Consider the following 5,811-nt stretch of genomic DNA (forward strand, 5'->3'; position numbering starts at 1 on the left):
TTATAAGCTGACTATGTGCTATGTGAAGGATGCTATGCATTCTCTTGTCTGTTCTCTCCAGGCAAATTCATTGGATAACTGTAGATCATTAGTGTTGTGAGAGAGGAAGAAAAACATCTCTCTAGCCACTTTCTCTACATCATGAGTAATTTTATGAACTTCAGATTCAAGTAGATAGCTGTGTTGATCTGTCATAGCCATAAGAAGTATAATAAACAAATGCCAACAGTGCCCTTCAGCTCTCTATATTGGACAAACAGGACAAACTTTACACCAAAGGATAAATGGGCATAAATCTGACGTCAGGAATCATAAAAAAGAGAAACCAATAGGAGAGCACTTCAATCTCCCATGACATTCTGTGCAGGATCTTAGAGTGGCTGTCTTACTGCAAAAGAATTTTAGAAATACACTTGAAAGAGAAGTTGCTGAATTACAACTCATTACCAAACTAAAAACTATGGAGAGACCTGGTCTGAATAGAGATATAGGATTCATATCCCATTATACATACTAAAGCTAATTTTGGTCATCTACCCCTTTAAAAATCCCTTGCCCTTCCCTTTGAAACCAACTGCCATAACAGTCATCAACAGTTATAAGGTTGAAGCAACCTCTGCTTCAGAGTATCTGATGATGTGTGTATTACACACGAAAGCTCATACCTTAAAAGCTTATATTTAGTTGATCTTAGAGGTGCCACTGGAATTATTTAAAAAGATTTTTTCATCTTTCATCTTGTTTTATGAACTTCAACCATGTTCTCCTTTAATCGCTTTTTCAGAACTAGAGCATCTCAAATACCATAGGCTTTCCACATAGACCATGTCCACAGGCTAAAGGGTGCACTGACAGAGATCAGCCTAATTTGTTCTCAAATAAGTCATTAAAATGTTTACTTTTTGAGACCTCCTGAATCCTTGTAAGATTAAGTCACCATCAAGGATGGAACTAGAGGTACTCACCCCCACAGGACCTAATCAAGTGAAATAACATTGATTTTCATGGGTTACTTCCCCTCTGATCCTACTCCTGGGCATTGACTTTTCTGTTTGTTCTACCACCTAAGTTAGGCATGGGGAATCTCAGATACTCCAGATGTTGCTGGACTACAACTCCCACCATCCCTGATCATTGGCCATGCTGGCAGAGATGATGGGAGTTAGAGTCCAACAACATCTAGAGGTCTACTGGTTTTTCCCATCTATCAGACATAATCTTCTGTGTGACTCCCAGTGTGAAGATGCAGCAAAACTACCTGCCTTCAAATGTAGGATCTATGCATCAGTTGCTGTCATGGCTCGCCTCCATCAGGGTAAGAAGAAGCAAGCCCATATCAGTGACTCATTTAGAAACAAAGAGGTGGGATTCACTGAAGCTGGTCACTTTTCTTCTTGGACACTTAGCATACAAACCTTTTGGCATGTCAAAGTAAAGTATGTGTCCTATTTTTATTCAGAAAAAGAAATGGGTGTCTCAGCTATCAGAATTTTGGGAAACAATGGTTAGGCCACATGATTCTGGGGTTAAGTAAATTTGACATTCATTTTCCCCTCAGCCCCCCTCCTCTGCATCCTATAAATGAAAAAATGGTGGAAGTAAACCCACTTAATTTCAATGGAATTGTTCATGCCAGTGCCTTTAGGCTCAGTCTGTGAATGTCCTCTCAACAGCAACTAGGCCCCTGACAACCTTCGAAAACCTCCTCCTAACAACAAAGGGAAACGGTAAAGGGACGGTATCCGCAATATACAAAATACTACTCCAAAATCCTGTAAATCCCCTAGACGCAATCAAAAAACAATGGGAGAATGACATAGGCTATGAGATTAACCCCACTCAATGGACCAGAATGTGGTCTAAACCCCCCTTTAAATCCATATCAACGAAAAGAAAAGAACTCACACTGAAACTCACCTACAGGTGGTACCTAACACCAAGGAAACTAGCGCTAATACACCCAGGAACCTCACCAAAATGCTGGAGAGGGTGCACCTCCACAGGCACATACCTCCACATGTGGTGGGAGTGTCCCAAAATCCAACTATTCTGGACAACAGCCATACAAGAAATATGTAAAATAACTAAGCAAGTAATAGACATCACCCCAGAATTGGCCCTACTAAACATCTTCCAAGACAACAATGCCCATTTACACCACAAAGAACTCATAACCCACCTGCTCTCAGCAGCCAGAAACACCATAACCAGACACTGGAGAGACCTGTCAGGAGTAAGCATGGACCAATGGTACCAAATAGTATGGGAAACAGCCCTACTAGAAAAATTAACTAATAAACTGAAACTGACACGGGGACAAACAGAAGAAGACGCCTTCACCCCGGTATGGCTCCCATTTATCACATACACAGCCCAACAGGACAATGACAATAATCCACCAACAGCATACAAATCAATATGGCTAACCTGATCCAAAACACCCACCCACCTCACTGACACACGAAAACAAAGATCACCACAGCCAATCACAAGCAAACAATCACACCCTAGGCCAACCCCAACCTCTCTCACCACCAAAGGAACACAAGTGAACAACACAAGCAACGCTGACACCAAACTCTACATACATTAAACATAATAGAAACACCGCCACCCGACCCCACCCCCATCCATCTTCCCTCTCTCCACCCCCCCTTTTCTTTTTTCTTTTTTCTTTTTCTTCTCCCCCTAATGCCTCAACAAATGAAACGGATTTGTAAAAATGTTACATGGGGAAAAAAAATACGAGGCACTACACTTCTGTAAAACAAGAAAATCCTTAATAAAATATTAAAAAAAGAAAGAAAGAAAGAAAGAAAGTAAGGCCAGAAATGTCTGCTGTTAATGGCCCATGGAATTTGATGGTGCCAATTTACAGCATGGTAAAGGCTCCATTAACACCTTCATATTAGAAGTGTCTGCAGGGAGAATAGTCACTTGTGTAGGTCCTGATCTCTGTATTTCAATAAAATATGGATCCATTGGTTTGCTTTAACTAGTTATATTAATTTAATACACTTGACACAGCAGAAAAGGGACCAGATTGTGTAAATCTGATATTTCATTACTTTGCATCTTGTCCACTGTTCATTTATTGCCAGTGCATGACTCAAGTCAAAAGAGCAGCAATTCAAATTCACTGAAATATGATCAACTATCTTGATTATTTTGATTAAACTGATTTAACTTTGATAGGTCATGTTGTGTGATTTCAGCCTTGTTCTTATCCCCTGCTGTATATTGTAAAGGCCTTTGGCTATAAACAATAAATTGATTGATTAAACTGTGTATGTGCAAAATATTTTTTTTAAAATCTGTCCAATCTCCTAAACAATAGCAAGTCTGTGCATCCACCTTTCATACTGAACCACTTTGCTGGAATGGATGTGCCAGTAAAAAGCTGAGGTGGAAGTAACAGCTTCGTATTTTGGGGCTTGCATCCTTTCACCTGTAGGGGAGCCTCCAAATGCTTCCTTCATCAAGGAGCAACATACAGAAATTGGGACATAGGAAGCTGCCTTATACTGAGTCAACCACTGGTCCATCTAGCTCAGTATAGGCTGGCAGCAGCTCTGCAGGGCTTCAGGCAGCGTTCTCTCCTAGCCATACATTGAGATGCTGGGGACTGAACCTCAGTGGGCTTGCAAGCAAAGCAGATGCTTTACCGCTGAACAAAGGCATTTGTCCAAGAAAACACTGAATTGCGCTATGAGTTAGGAATGCAGGAAACTCCCTTATACTGAGTCAAGCCAGTGTTCCAAGGAGCTCAGTATCATCAACACTGACTGGCAGTTACTCACTGGGGTTTCAGAGCAGAGGGACCTTTTTATAGTCACATTTCCATTTCAGTTCCTACAATTTTATGAGGATTTCACTTAGAAAAGTTAGGCAAAGGGCTCAACCAGACTTGCCCTTGTCCCACCTTCTTCTCCCTGGGAAACCCAGTATTTACTGCTGAATTGGAGCGAACATCAATCAGGGTTTCTCCAGATTGATATTTGCTCTGATTTATCACTAAAGAGCAGGTTTTTCAGGGGAAAGCAGTGTGGGACAAGTGCAAAACTGCTCAGACTCTTGCTTTCTAGGCATGGGACAAGCACAAGTCTGGATGAGCCTTGTGTTAAAGGTTTGTAGGGGTTTAAATGACTCACTTTATGCTAGAAAATAGAAACTCAGAAATGTTGCTTATATTTTCACTATAGGTCTTAAAGGGGAAGAAACAAGCATGGGGACTTCTGGGACAGGATATACCCCAACTGATGTTCACTTTAGAAAATGGGATCGAAACCAGTCACTACTCCTTACCTAAACTGCCATGTTCTATGTCATTTAATAGACTCTGATAAGCCGCATATTGGGAGCAATCAATCAATCATTCTCTTTTTATTCACAATTTATACCATTTACAATGTTCAGACTAAAGTTACTTCCGTACTAGCTCTTTTATCTGGAACTCCCATTGCCAGTTCACTCACTTTTATGGGAAGTGCCGCAAAGAATATTATTATGGTGGCTCCACCTGCTCTATTACTTGGCATTCAGCCTAACCTGGTGATTAGTGATGAATTGCCCCTTTAGTCAGCTCCTGTCCTCTATTTCTGTATGTGTTAAATTACTGATTTCCTTTCAATGTTTCTCTTGCTTTATAGAAAAATAATGCACTTTTTTCTATAAAAGAAAGAAGAAAAATGGAAGGCTATGAACTAGAAATGTAGCACACCTGCAAAGAGAGAACAGAAGCTGACGAATTAAGGCTAATTCAACACTAATCTCCCTCAGCTGTACGGAACAGGAAGCAATTAGACAAACTGAATATAGGCCAGAGATATGAAACCAGAGGCCTTCCAGATATTGCTGAATGCCAACTCCCACCAGACACAGCCAGCAAGACCAATGGTTGGAGCTGATGGGATTTGTAAGCCAATAACTGCCAGAAGGCTACAGGTTCTCCACCCCAGACTTAGAACAATAATCAATTTTATGAATGTTGGAGGCACCTTAGCTGAATGAGACTTGCTTGTGAGTGAATGTTACAGAAATAGCTTGGCCATGGGGAAAGGCACTGCTGGGTAATGAAGAGTTCTTATTGGTGCTATATGAAAGGTCTGTTTTATTTCCACCTTCAGATAATTGTGGAAAATCAATGCCCCAGCAGCCCTAAAAGACACAGGGTAGAGGTCACCTAATTACCAGCAGAATTCCATAGGCACCATGTAAAGGCATCTTTAAAAATAAATGAAATGAAAACCATTTCTACCAGCTCTGTAGCCTTGTTGTAACCCTTAGTATAGTACTATATAGTGCAAACATATTACCAGTATGCACCCTTCTATCAACAATAACTTTAGATAGTAATTCCTATCCCTCCCATTTCTCCTCAATGGATAAAGCCCCAGATTTCTGTTGCCCTGGAGCTGGTTTTGGGTCCCTTCATGATTTCCCCTTTGCAATGGACCTTACACAGGGAGTGGCCTGAAGTCTGTAACAGAAACTCCCTTCCCCTTGCTGGGTGTTTGTGGTTCCCTCCAAAGCTTGGTGGGAACTAGCTGGACTCTTAGCCTTACCTGTGCAGCAAGTCCTAACTGTTATTCTGTTGATCTGCTATTCACAAATAAATAAAACTATTGAAGTTGTCCTGACTCCTGCTGCTTCCTGGCATTCAGGCAAGCCAACTGCAAGGTCTCCTCACTGTTCCCAAACCTACAGGAATACCACAGGCCAGTTGGGAGGATCAGAATGGAGTGGCAGGCAGTTGAGTACAGTTGGTTACCGGGGAGATGAGAGAGAATGCTCAGAAGAGGGAGGAGAAAA

At 41.3% G+C, this 5,811-nt stretch overlaps 1 long non-coding RNA gene across 19 annotated transcripts in view; it reads right to left on the reverse strand.

The window, feature by feature from the left end:
- LOC308476927 overlaps positions 1-5,811 on the reverse strand; it is an 808,687-nt gene that overhangs the window by 468,509 nt on the left and 334,367 nt on the right. For 2 of the 19 annotated variants that reach the window (XR_013986212.1, XR_013986213.1), the window contains exon 1: positions 5,565-5,686. The exons of the other annotated variants lie outside the window; for them this stretch is intronic. This is a non-coding gene — a long non-coding RNA (uncharacterized lncRNA). Of the gene's footprint in view, positions 1-5,564; positions 5,687-5,811 lie in introns of those variants that run through there. 19 annotated transcript variants of the gene reach the window in all.

Source organism: Podarcis pityusensis, assembly GCF_964106645.2.
Source record: "Podarcis pityusensis genome assembly, chromosome: 5".
NCBI classification, from domain to species: Eukaryota; Metazoa; Chordata; class Lepidosauria; order Squamata; family Lacertidae; genus Podarcis; species Podarcis pityusensis.